The sequence below is a fragment of the Aulonocara sp. 'chitande type north' Nkhata Bay genome, linkage group LG5, assembly GCF_057382095.1.
Source record: "Aulonocara sp. 'chitande type north' Nkhata Bay isolate Kocher_YH1m ecotype deep benthic linkage group LG5, A_spYH_male_GT1.1, whole genome shotgun sequence".
In the NCBI taxonomy this organism is placed as follows: Eukaryota; Metazoa; Chordata; class Actinopteri; order Cichliformes; family Cichlidae; genus Aulonocara; species Aulonocara sp. 'chitande type north' Nkhata Bay.
The window spans coordinates 14,857,844-14,870,000 of record NC_141348.1 but is presented as its reverse complement, the minus strand read 5'-3'; the positions used below and the strand labels follow the sequence as shown (position 1 = coordinate 14,870,000).

Sequence of the window (12,157 nt, the reverse complement as noted above, 5' to 3'; positions counted from 1 at the left end):
GGTTTATGATTCAGTTATACGCAAGTTTTGAACACTGGCTCTGGTGTTTGTTTGAAAGCACACGGCCGTTACAGAGGCAGTTGGTGTAGCTTCGCTTTCCGAGCAGGCTGTGCTTTTTTACGCTACCGTGATAAAACGAACCACCTTACCAGTGTCTGTTTATGGGATATTTGCTGTAATATTATTAGCTCCTAACCTATAAGTGGTATCACAATGAACGTCGAGCTTGGCTTGATAACTATCCATTCTTGTTGGTTTTTGTATTTTTTGGCGTTTCCTTTATCCACTAGCTACAAAGTTTACGAGACCAAGGCTCTGATTCGCTGGGGTGCAATACCCTAGCTGTTAACACTCAGCTCTGCTCACGAGTGAACTCTTTTGTGTTTGGAAACGTTTACGTGAAGTTTGTGCCGCTGTTAGCATGTGTTCATTGTCAACACACACAGCTGAATTGCTTTGGGGACTATATTTTCTACCTGACAGCCCGCCTTGCTTTACAGTTTCGGTTCATATGCTGCTGGAGTCGTCTGTGTTCACAGCTAATGTGTGACGGTACACCGCGGAAGTTTTCATTAGTGGGGAAATCTAAATAACAATATTGAATGACCTTCTGGACTAGTGACTAGCTTCCACGGTGAATGTGGTGGAGATTAGCACTCTTAATTACGGTGTATCTACTTGGGTTTTGTTAAACAGAGCTCCCTCCTTATACTTTGACATAGAGACTTGGAGCATCTAAGTAACACCCATTAAAAAAAAAACAGTGTAGGAAAAATGACAAAATGTTTTTTCATTTTAAAATGGGACGGGTTTTCTCTAAGTGGTTGTTACATTAGTAAAGTTGGCCAGCTGCAGGGTCGTGGGCAACCACGCAGTATTTTCCAGTAGCCTACACTATGCTGCTCGCTTGCTGCTTGCAACCCAACTTGAACTGACTGGCTCAGCGTGGCTGCTCTGAACAATCCCCAGCATGTGGTATTTATTTGCATGACTGTAGCGAAATAGCGCTCGCGTGTTTGTAGTGGTTGGTATAACTGGGACTATCTCTCTACGTGATTAAATGTTGGCGTTCACTGCTGGTAAATCACATGTAGGTGCATACGTGAGCGTGAGAGACAGACGGACTGGTTGTGGAGGCAGATGGATGTGTTTCAGTGCAGAGGATGATAAATACTCGCAGGGTTCCGGTTTGGGTTCGCCTCCCTGTGCTTGTGCTTGACAAGGTGTATGCTGAGCACTCGGGTTTTTTTTTGTTTGTTTGTTTTTTGTTTTTTAAGGTTGTAAGAGGAAATTCTTGGAGAGCGTGCTCAAGTGTAGGCAACAGTGAGGGGGTAGGTTAGTCATTTCTCTGAAATGCTTGAGGACTAGGTGTGCTGTCGCTCTGTTTGCCCGGGGCCATCCCTGCCGATACTTGCAGGCATTTACATCTCAATGCAAGAGTTTCTGGGATCATTCAGGTATATATATATATTTTTTCTTTCTTTCTTTTTTGTTGTTGTTGCCTACTGTGGAGTTTTCTCACTTTCAGCGATTTCACACATGGGATTAAGTAGACTGTGATATCTCAGTAATGTGGACATTAGATGGTTGGTAGCTGGGAAAGAATGAGTAAGGATGGTTCTATTAGCAGTCTTTAGCTGTCAGGTGGGCTAACTTGTCTCATAGAATGCCATTACTCAAGTCCATGTATGTGGTATTTTTCTAAGTGGGCAGAATGACCACTGTGGGAACCTGTCCAATGAGCTACTTCTGCTCATATTCTTGGCAAACGGAGCCCCCTGTTTCCCCCCATTCTCTGTCCCTTTATCTACCACTCTCTTTCTCCCTCACACAGGGTGTCAGGCTGTGTTAACAATGAATCAATCTTTGGGGGGATTCTTTGACTGCAGATGGGGTGCAGAAGTGACTGCATTGCATGGCTTTCGCTCTTTGTCTGTTGGCCCCCGCATGGGCTCTCAATAATTCATTAACTTATCACTTTTTCTCATGGGCATGGGAGAAGGCTAATCGGTCACATGTCCCATGGATTCAGCACCCTAACGCTCACCCTATTAAAATGAGCATAACATTTGGAGGCATTGCTGATATTTGGGTCATTCTTATAGAGGTTACTTGTGAAACAAAGTATTGTATCCTGTCCCTAAAATAATAAAAATGTGAATTTCTGAGGAGTGGCTATGGCGGCTATGGCTACAAACTTATTTAGTGACATGAGTAAATTGGGGAACACATGAGTGCCTGCTTCCTGCTTGAAGCCTGAAATATATTGACCACAACAAGTTCAAACTGCAATTCTCGGGGTAAGCACAGCGCATTCAAAACAAACGTATTTATGAATGAAATGGTTAAAAACCTAATTTTTAAATAATATCAAAAAGTGCAGGATTTTAAAAATATTTTTACTGCTTTCACCTCGTTATGCAATGCTGCATTTTGCATAGGACTGCCATATTTGAGTTGTCTAAGACTTCTAAATACAGTGGTGGTGAGCTTGCAACTCTGATGACTGCCTAATCTGTCTTTGTTGAGCGGCATTTTTGTGTCATTAATGTCTGAATAGATGGCATTCTTTGACTGTTTCGTCAGTCTCCCTGCCTTAAGAGAGACAGAGAGACAGAGATAATAAGCTTAGTTTCGAGAAACTGCCAATCGGTCATGTGGTATGTGTTTATTTTATGATTAATAGTTGTGTGGATGAGCAGTAGCTTTGAGAGTACTCTTGATGACACAGAGCTGAAAGAACAGCCTGATTGTTTCCCCTAATTGAAATATGACTCCTTGGTCTTCTTACAGCTGTATGGGGAGTGCAGGGTTAGTCAAGGAAAGCGGTTGTTCCTTCATATGTAACTTGTAACCAGTTCTTATCATTTAGAGAAAAGGAGGATCTTTATATTTTTAGCAACTGTTTTTGTATTTGACGTTATCTTTACCCAGGTCTGTTTTCAAGTCAAGTTTGAGTATTTGTTTCCCTCACTTTGACTGGTCGTTCAAGGCTGTTTTACAACCAAGTTTAAGAATTCAGAAGCTTCCTGCGGTCAGCTCAAGCTGTGCATAACATCCTGTTTAATTCCCACATCTCAAGGTCACTCATGCAGTGACAGTGATCTGGATTTGTTTGTTAAAAGGGCACATACACACTGGCAGAACTCAACAGGTAGGTTTGCTTTTTCTGCCTACCTCTGTAGAGCTAAATATAGAAATCTGTTAAACAAGACAGTCATGTTTCCACTGCTGAAATATTTAGTTACTTTGCTCAAACAAGTGAGAGCGAGAGTATGAAATGAGAGCTGCCGAAACCAGATCAACCAGGGAAGGCCAGATCGCCACCTCACTGAGACCCAAGTCAAATGGTGCAGTTTGCACTTTCGTTCTGTTTGAAGTCACATGTCATTCATGCCCTCGTTGTCCTCTTCTTCCTCTCTGAGGTAAGACCCAAGTGTTAGGTTAGCTGAGCCATATGTGAGCCATGCACACTTCTAAAAGCCATACAGGCAGCCTGAAGCAATCATTGCACCCAATTCTAGTTTATAACCAGCGTGGATTTGGAACAGCTCTCGCTCTAGTCCTCATTGATTGGATGGAGGATAGAGTTTATTAGGGAAGGGTGTGCCAAGAGCTTTGTCCCCCTCCCCTCCTTGCCCTTCCTCTTTAACTTCAACTCCCCCTTTAACTTTCGCTCCCCGAGCTCAAGAATGCTCGTAAAAAGAGTTCACCTGAACAAGCCAGTGGGAGGGTAGGACCCTGCTCTAGTTTTGTTACTATTGTAAAAAGTTAGCAAGACGTTGTTTGTGTTTTGTTTAGGGCCCCCTTTTATAAAACTGCTCTGGGGAGAAGCAGCACGGGTGAAAAAAAGTTTGGTTTGTGAGATAACTGCTACCAGATGCTCTCTCTGTCTTTTTATTCAGCATAAGAAGAATTAGAAAGAGAGGCTGCAGAAGAGAAGAGAATAGGAGAGTGTCATTTCTGAATGAACTTTAAATGAACTATCCATGCAACAGTCTTAATTCAGTCCTCACTTTTCTTTTCCCATCAGTACCCCTCCCCCCTTTTATTAAAGACAAAATCATTTTTAAAAGTGGTACAACTTCTACACATAGTGACCATTAGACCCATAAAGGCTCTAATGTAACTTTTTTTTGAGAAATCTATTCTTTGTAAATATGTGTTATGTTTATGTCATTAGTAGGGCTGCCACGATTAGTCGACTAGTCACGATTACGTCGACTATCAAAATCGTCGACGACTGATTTAATAGTCGACGTGTCGTTTGAAGCTTTGTAAGATCCTGAAAGACGCAGGAATAAGTAGCAGGATTTAAGAGTGTAATAACAGACTGAAACAGAAGATGGCAGCACTGCATGTACAAGGATGCCAACTGCCGTTAAACCCCGAAGAAGAAGAAGCTGTGTCCCAGAATTCATAGCGCGGCCCAGCTCAGTTTCCAACAATGGTGGCAGCTAGTTGGTTTTACTCTTATTATTCTTTCTGGGTCACAAAATAAATGTTTAACATATTTTCAGGCGAGAATGTAGCTGTGTAAACCTCAAATATCTGCTCAGTTTATCAAGACACCACATATTTTCAAAAGTGCTCCGACGTTTTCAGAGACGTCTGTTACCCACTAGCTCGATAGCTAGCCGGAGGCTAGGCTAGGCTAACTAGAGCCGTGAGAACACCGGACTCCCGGCAAATCGTTTTCAAACCGACCGCCGTCTTTCGCTACTCAGGTTAAATATATATATAAGTCACTTAGATAACTTCAAAATGTTATTGTTTGGCTTTTTTTAGTATTTTATTTGTTCCTGAGTAAATCGGTTTGGCTGGGATTAAAGTTTTTACACAGCTGAATAAACGTCAAGCAGACAGCTGATTATCAGAAGTGTGAGATGCTCAAGAATTTACTCCGGTGTCCTGTTATATTTTAGATAGCAAGGAGTTTATTAAACCACAACAATCTGCAGATTTCATTAAAATTTAATAAACTATCATCTTGTCTTTATTTTTAGTTAGCACATACCTTAAACACTTAAAGCTGTAAGCTAATGATAGTTATATAAGAGCAGATGCTGCTGGTGCAATAAGCTGTATGTCCAATGGATGATGATCTGATTAGTCGACTAATCGCAAAAATAATCGGTGACTAGTCGACTATCAAAATAATCGTTTGTGGCAGCCCTAGTCATTAGTGAGAGTCTCAGGAATAGCTCCAATTTGGGTCAAATGCTTGAGTGTTGTGGAATTGGTTTGCTATCAAAACAACAAAGGGCTTTTTTCTCTGCAGAGTTTTCAAGGTTCTCTGGCCTAACTTTTCACAAAGCTTGTCTTTACTGGCCTTAATATTAGTAGTTTAGTGTTGTTTTTTTTTTTTTTTTTTTTTTTGGTTGTTGTTTTTTTTTGGGGGGGGGGGGGTTATAGTTGTTTTTGTTGTTGTTTTTGGTTTTTTAAAGATTGTTTTGTGTACACATCGAAAATGAAACAGTTTTATGTTGACTTTCTGTGGCAGTGGGTTGTGGTTTCTAGGAGGCCTGGGGAGTGTCTACAAGTTATGTCAGCGTTTCCCCACACAAACACTTTACTCAAGTGGGCTGCCCAGGTGTATTTGGTGAAAACAGGTGACTAAATTTATTTTCTTTCTCTGAGAAAATGATGGCATCTTTGATTGGACAATCCTCTCATTCTTATTTAGAGTTCAGTTGCTGCTAACCACCTAGCACCGGGCCCTTCCTTCCTTCTTGTGTTTTCACCTTACAGTGGCAGCTAGCAGGTGTCCTGCCTTCTCCACACACACCTTAACTGCAGTCTATATGATAAAGGGCAGCTTTAGAGAAGGTCTCCACCTAATTCTCCTGACATTTTCAGGAGTTCATAGCCTTGGTTATAAGGTCACATTAGTCATCGCTCGCCTGAACTGTAGTGTCAACACGGCCCCATAACAATTTATACTCACACTTGAGGCATGCTTCAATCGCTATAGTCATATCCTGAATGATATGTGTCCCAAATCACTGCTGAAATGGGAATACAGGGAGTTCAGACAGGAAACAGAGTGACTGCTAAGATTTTTTTTTTTTTTCCAGATTTATATGTGAAACATTGTTTCAAATTTTTTGTGCTAGTCTCCAATTGCACATCCCTGTACTACTCATTGAAATATCATAGAAATGCCCGAGGAGACACACTCGTGCTACCAGCCTAGCTGTGTTGCACTTGGTTGCAAAAGTCTGTAGTCAACACAGTCAGTGAGTATAAGCTGTTTGTGTGTGAAAACAGCTTGAGACAGTATTTGTCCATTTGTCCTCTGGCATAAGTGAACAGAACAGTCATTTTACATGGAAATTGCTTCTAAAGCATACGGTAACATGTTAATTAAGGTGCTAGTAGACAGCTACTCGTGTGTTCTTTAATGCAAAACAACTGATTGTGGTGCCCCCACAATATCCTGACTAATTAAATTGAGTTCCTTGCTATTTTTTTAATGTGTTTTATTTTAAGGTTAGCATTTTTTTTAGGTGGCTAAAAGACATTTTGTTTCTGTTTGTACATTGCTCACCTTCAGTGTCAATTCCCCTGTCTACTTGGTGGTATACCATTGGCCACTGACTTAAAACACACTGGCAATGAATAAGTACCTCAGACAAACCCACTTCAAAGAAGCCAAATGATCTCTAAACTGAGTAAAATCAGTTTACCCAGTGAAACTGGCATTTTTTTTAGCATCAAAATTAAACATTTACTGTAGATTGACAATCACTCCTTTTGCACTTTACTTTTTTCAGTGTGTTTTAATAAAAATGTGTTTTCAGCTTACACCAATTTAACATTCAGTTTGCTTTGATTGTATTAATAAAAAAACAATGTGTGAGAGAGATTTTCTATTACCACAGAGTCTAAAAACACCGAGAGATGGTTTTTGGTTCATATTGCCCAGCCCTAGTTTCTAGGTCTGTCTGAACTGGGAACCAGCTGTTGGCATGCATGGCACTGCAGTCCCAAGTTGTAAGAGGATATCTGACCATGCAAGCAGGGACTGTACGGGTACTGTCTTTGTAGTTCATCTGAAATTCAAAATCTTCTTTCATTTAGTAAATTAGCACAGATTGCAATGAGTGTGTGCATTTTTTTGCACACAGCACTGAGCTTAACACTTTTTTTTTTTTCATTTTTCCATTGGCCTGTAATAAATGTTATTTTATTATAGCCCTGAGTTCAAAGAAAAGTCATGAATGACTTACTTCCACGCCATCGTTAAAGGCTCCAGACTTACTACAGCATGTCAACACTGGCAAGGCATGTGTCAGATAATTTACTACACTTGTTTCTTATATGTGCTCTTTCCCTTCTTTTTTTTTTCTTCTTTTTCCTCCTCTTCTCCTCACGGGAAGAGAAAAGTGTTCTTTTCACTATTACTGTTCTTTTCTGCCTACTGACGTCAGTCCTGTTTACGTGGCTTGTCGTTAAGGCAACACTCTAATCAAAAGGTTGCTCTGAAGCTTACTGCTGTCCCTAGAATAGCAGAGCTAACACTTGCCTCCTGATGTTGCCACATCACATCAAGCTGTGCAGTGAAGTCTTGGTTTAAATATCAAGCAACGCTTCGAAAAAGTTGAGCTGAAATTTGATTCTTTATTTTATATAGAAGTGGCTTTACTTTTGCAAGTAATTACTATGTTTCTATTTGCCCTGTTTTATATAGATAGATATATATTGCTCTTGCCATATTGGGAGAATTGGTTATGTGTGACTATGGTATGATTAAAAATGGAAATAAAGGTCCCTGTTCAATTAGCTCCACCAATGTGTCCTAGTCAAATCCTCTGGACATGGTGGCCACCCTTGAAATAGAATTCCAATATTATTTAAAGCAGTTAATGACTTTGGTTTTAAGGCAATGTGAAGGTCAAAACCAAACTTAGTGTGGCAGGGCACAAGCTTCATCTATAATCAAGAAATTCATTTTTAATATCCAAATGGGAGTGGTTTTAGATTTTAATAATGACATAATCTGAGCCCCCATTTACACAGCCCTAAAGACAAGGCCTAAAGACATCAACAGATAACTGTAGGATGTGCAGTAGAAATGAGTAAGGCCTTCACTTTGAAGTAAGAGTTTTAAAAGTTTCTGATTCCGGTTTGCGTCACACCTAGTTTCACTGCCACTTGGTGGTTAGTTAGCAAGACTAGTTTGCAGACATGTCGACCTTTTTTTTTCAGACTAGAGGCAACTGCAGTAATCTGCTAGTGACCAAAGCAATCACAAGGAGGTTTTGGGTGCAGCACCCACTTTGGGATAGATTTCACCTACCAACAACCAGCAGTCAGTCTCCAAATACTTAGGGAATGCAGGTTTTTCCCAAGTGGCCGAAGGTTGCAAGGAGGTCACTGACTGATCTCTAGGTTTGTTTCAGTGTTTCAGGCCTAACGCAATCACACTGTTCAAGTAAAATAAACACTGAGGGAGGAAATTGGAAGCGGCATCATGTCTTCGTTTTTTCCTCCTTTCACTTGTTGTACTGCTCTTCTTTGTCATTCAGTGAAGCTGCGTTGCTCTCTCACTCACGTAACTGAGTAGGAGGGGAGAGAGTGAGAGGTGTGCTTGCAGCAGGAGAAGAAAGACCTTTTTTTTTTTTTTTCTCCGTGAAGCAGTACTGTCTGTAGATATTATGTCTGTGTTCTTTATTTTAAAAGTTACCAAAGGGCTATGCAAAGTGTTAATCTGAATGATCTGAACGGTGGTGATATCAAACCTGTGAGTGAGATGGAGGAGCTGAGGTAGCGTACATTACTATATTCTAAGAAAAACAAACAAAAATAAAACAAATATCAATAGTCTTAAAAACCCAACATTATAGTTATTGACTATGAGGTACAGTCCTAGTATTGGTACAGAATGAATTATTTGGGCTTTAAGAGGACTTGTAATTTGTGGGAAAAGGAGACTTCTTTAAGAGACAGCTTTATTTTCACACTTTGCTTCAAGTAAAACAAACAAAACAAAAACCCTGAAATGATGCATTGTACTCATACTTCATAAGCATTTTTTTTGCCTTGAGGAAAAATCAACAATATTTCATTTTTCTACCAGCAGAAACAGCAAATGCAACTTTTGTTGCTTTATACTTCAAATAAACATAAACCAGACTGTAAATATGCATAGTGGTGTGTGTCCGCTCAGTCAGCCTGTGTTGTCCTTTGCTTGCCCCCTTGAAGAGCGAAAGACTTGATTAGCAGTGCAGGCTTAATCACTCAGCAGATGGGACAGAGTGCAGTGTCACCAAGGCAAAAACAAACCCACAGTTGGATTATGGCTGGCTGTGTGTCTCTGTCCTCTTGGACTGAGCAGCTTTGACTTGACTCCTAAACACACTCCCAGGTGTTGTGCTGAATCCCAGCAGAGAGCCATGTTTCTTTTTGTCTCTCCCGTTAAACAATTGGTCGTTGCTGTCCTTATCAGTTATTTTGTCTAAAGCATGAAATAACACAATGAATTAAAAACTATAAAACAGGGCATGTTATATAGCTTGAGATGATAAAGTCTGTTATCTCTTCTGTTTTAATTTTTTTTTTTTTTTTTTTTTGCACTGGGTGAAAAGCAAACTAAAAGAAACTTTACTGACGGGCTGTAAAATCCTCATGTATTCTTAACCAAGGTCAGCATCACCCTGGGAGATCAAACAAGGCACGTATTGATAGTTCCTTCTGCTGTTACTCCTGTTAGTAAAATCCTTTTTTTTTTTTTTTTTTTTTTTCTTTCTTATACCTAGGCTCCGTCACCACATGAAGCTGACCATTTAAAAGAAAGAAGTAGTAAGAGGAATACTAGGATAGAGGAGGGTTCAAAGTTGGGAAACTGGCGTCAGACCGTCTTTTGACTGGAATTCTTTGCAGGGGTCAGAGTTCAGAGACTGCAGTGTGGTGCTCTGATTGGCTGTGGAAAGGTGAAATGAAAACCACAGTAAACTTTTGACCCCGGCGCAGGAGCGCTGCAGGAACGCCCAGGCTCAGCTCTGGCGTAGTGGAACAGAGCCCGCTCTCTTCCTGTGTTTACTCCACCAATCCAACAGTGACGGTGGGGAGAAGAGGAGGAAAGAGGAGGGGGCAGGGAGGGAGCAGATAGGGAGGAGGGAAAGACACGAGCAAGAACGAGGGAGAAAGGAAAAAGCGAAAGCTGAGAGAGAGACACAGTTGAAACGTTAAAAACAGAAAGACCCTCTGTCTCAACAGCAAAGCGAAAATCAAAACTGCCAAATCAAACTCAGTGTTTTCTGTTGACATCGCCAAATTTACAAATATCACAAACAATAATTACAGTGGTTAAGATATCGTCTCACTGATTTAACTTCTACAGGAGATTTGCCCGCTCATTGCATCAGTTGCAAGTGGATATGTGTTATCAGGCTGGGCAGCATCGAGGTTGATCAGGCACTGGTGTTCTGGCTCCCCAGATAAAAGGCTGTTTAGCTATTGATTAATGAACTCATTTCCATAATATTAGCCTTGTGTGATCACAGCTGACTGCATTCTGTTTGGTCTGTGGTCTCCTCTGGACGATGCTGCGCTTATCACCTCAGTTTTTGCACCAGCACATGAAGCCTATTGAAAATGAAGGGGTTATTGGGGACGTAGAATTAACAGTTGTGCAATGTGACAAGTTAGTTGCTTGAATCTATGCCGGCGTATGTCCTATCCTCTTCCTTTCTATTCTTTGTTCCTGTTGATGATGGATAGTTGCAGGAGATGCAAGTGTGACGCACACACACAGTGGAATCTGCCATGTCTTTGTTTTCACCTTCATTTATTTTCCCTGGTTTTTCTCCACGTTGCAGTTTGTGTGGGAAAAAATGGGGAGATGCGCACACACAGCCTGTCCAAGCTCTCATGTGTGTTGTGTGCATTGGAAAAGGGTGGGGGATGTTTTCTTTTTCTTTTTTTCTTCTAGAGAAATAGGCAATCCTATGAACACAGTTTTCCCTCTGCTATGAGCTACAGTCTTACTCACCACATTCATCTATGGACATCTTGTATTTCTTTATTGAAAAGAGTGCAGATGGTTAGAATGGGTTTTACAATATCCGTCATATGTGCAAAATGTGTTTGACACTTGACTTTTTCACACATTTTATTTCTTCGCTTGTCAATAAAATCGAATTTGGCATTTGTGACATTGTTTTTACCTTAAAGACAAAGGCTTCTTTCTTCTTTTTTTTTTTTTTTTCTTTTTTTTAAATTTAGTAAAGCAGAAATGTGTTTTGTTAAATTATTGGCAGTGTTGAATCACACCTCTAGACACTCCCCAGCCAACCAGTCTTTTTTTTGCGTTGTTTTCATCTGCGTTTCTTTTTTTCCTTTCTTTCCCCTTTTTCTCTTAGCAATTTACAGCTTTGTTTTTTAATAAATCCTCACTTCACATATGCTTCACATATGTCTTTCTCGTCCCCTTTCTCAAATCTCATTGCATGGCAACACTCTCCTCTTTTGCCATCAAAACCTTTGGCTCCAGTTAAGCCCCATTAGCTCAGGTTTCATTGAAATCATGTGTAATAGTGGAATGAAAATGTTGGCAGGGAAATGGCTAATAAGGAAAATTCACAAGTGCATTCAACTCTGACAAATATTTCTGGATGTCATTTTCCAAATACAATTAAGAGGGAAATTCCTAAAATGTCAACATGAGAGATGGCTACTAAACAAAGTGAAATTTAGTCGTGTAAAAAGCATCACAGACAACACAGACATAGGTTTGACTTTCTTTCCTGATCAAGGGGCATATATTATACTGTCTGTGAATCCAAGAGGGATTTAGATTCCCATGTTGAAATGCCTAAATTTGCACCATTAAAAATAATATTTACAGCCTAATGCAACAAAAGGCTTTTGGTTCTGGGGTCATTTCCCTCCTTTATAACTATTCTGTGTGGGATTCATTTTTATTTATTTATTTTTAACAACTCATCAATCTGTATAATTGAGCTAGGGGTCAAGAAGGCTAAGCAAGTGTCTCAATAATGGAAACTGGAGCATATTGGGGTCTGCTAGACCTGATGTGATTTTATTTATTTTTCCCCAGCTGTTTAATATTATGCCTTTCTGTTTGGTGCAGACTGTCGAAATGTTTGCTTCAGTTTTTAACAGTTGTTAAACCCGTACAGTTTATGAAAGC

General features: G+C 40.2%; 1 protein-coding gene across 1 annotated transcript in view; it reads left to right on the top strand.

The window, feature by feature from the left end:
- The window catches only part of ncoa3 (nuclear receptor coactivator 3), a 35,802-nt gene that overhangs the window by 168 nt on the left and 23,477 nt on the right, over window positions 1–12,157 (top strand). The gene's annotated exons all lie outside the window — the stretch shown is intronic.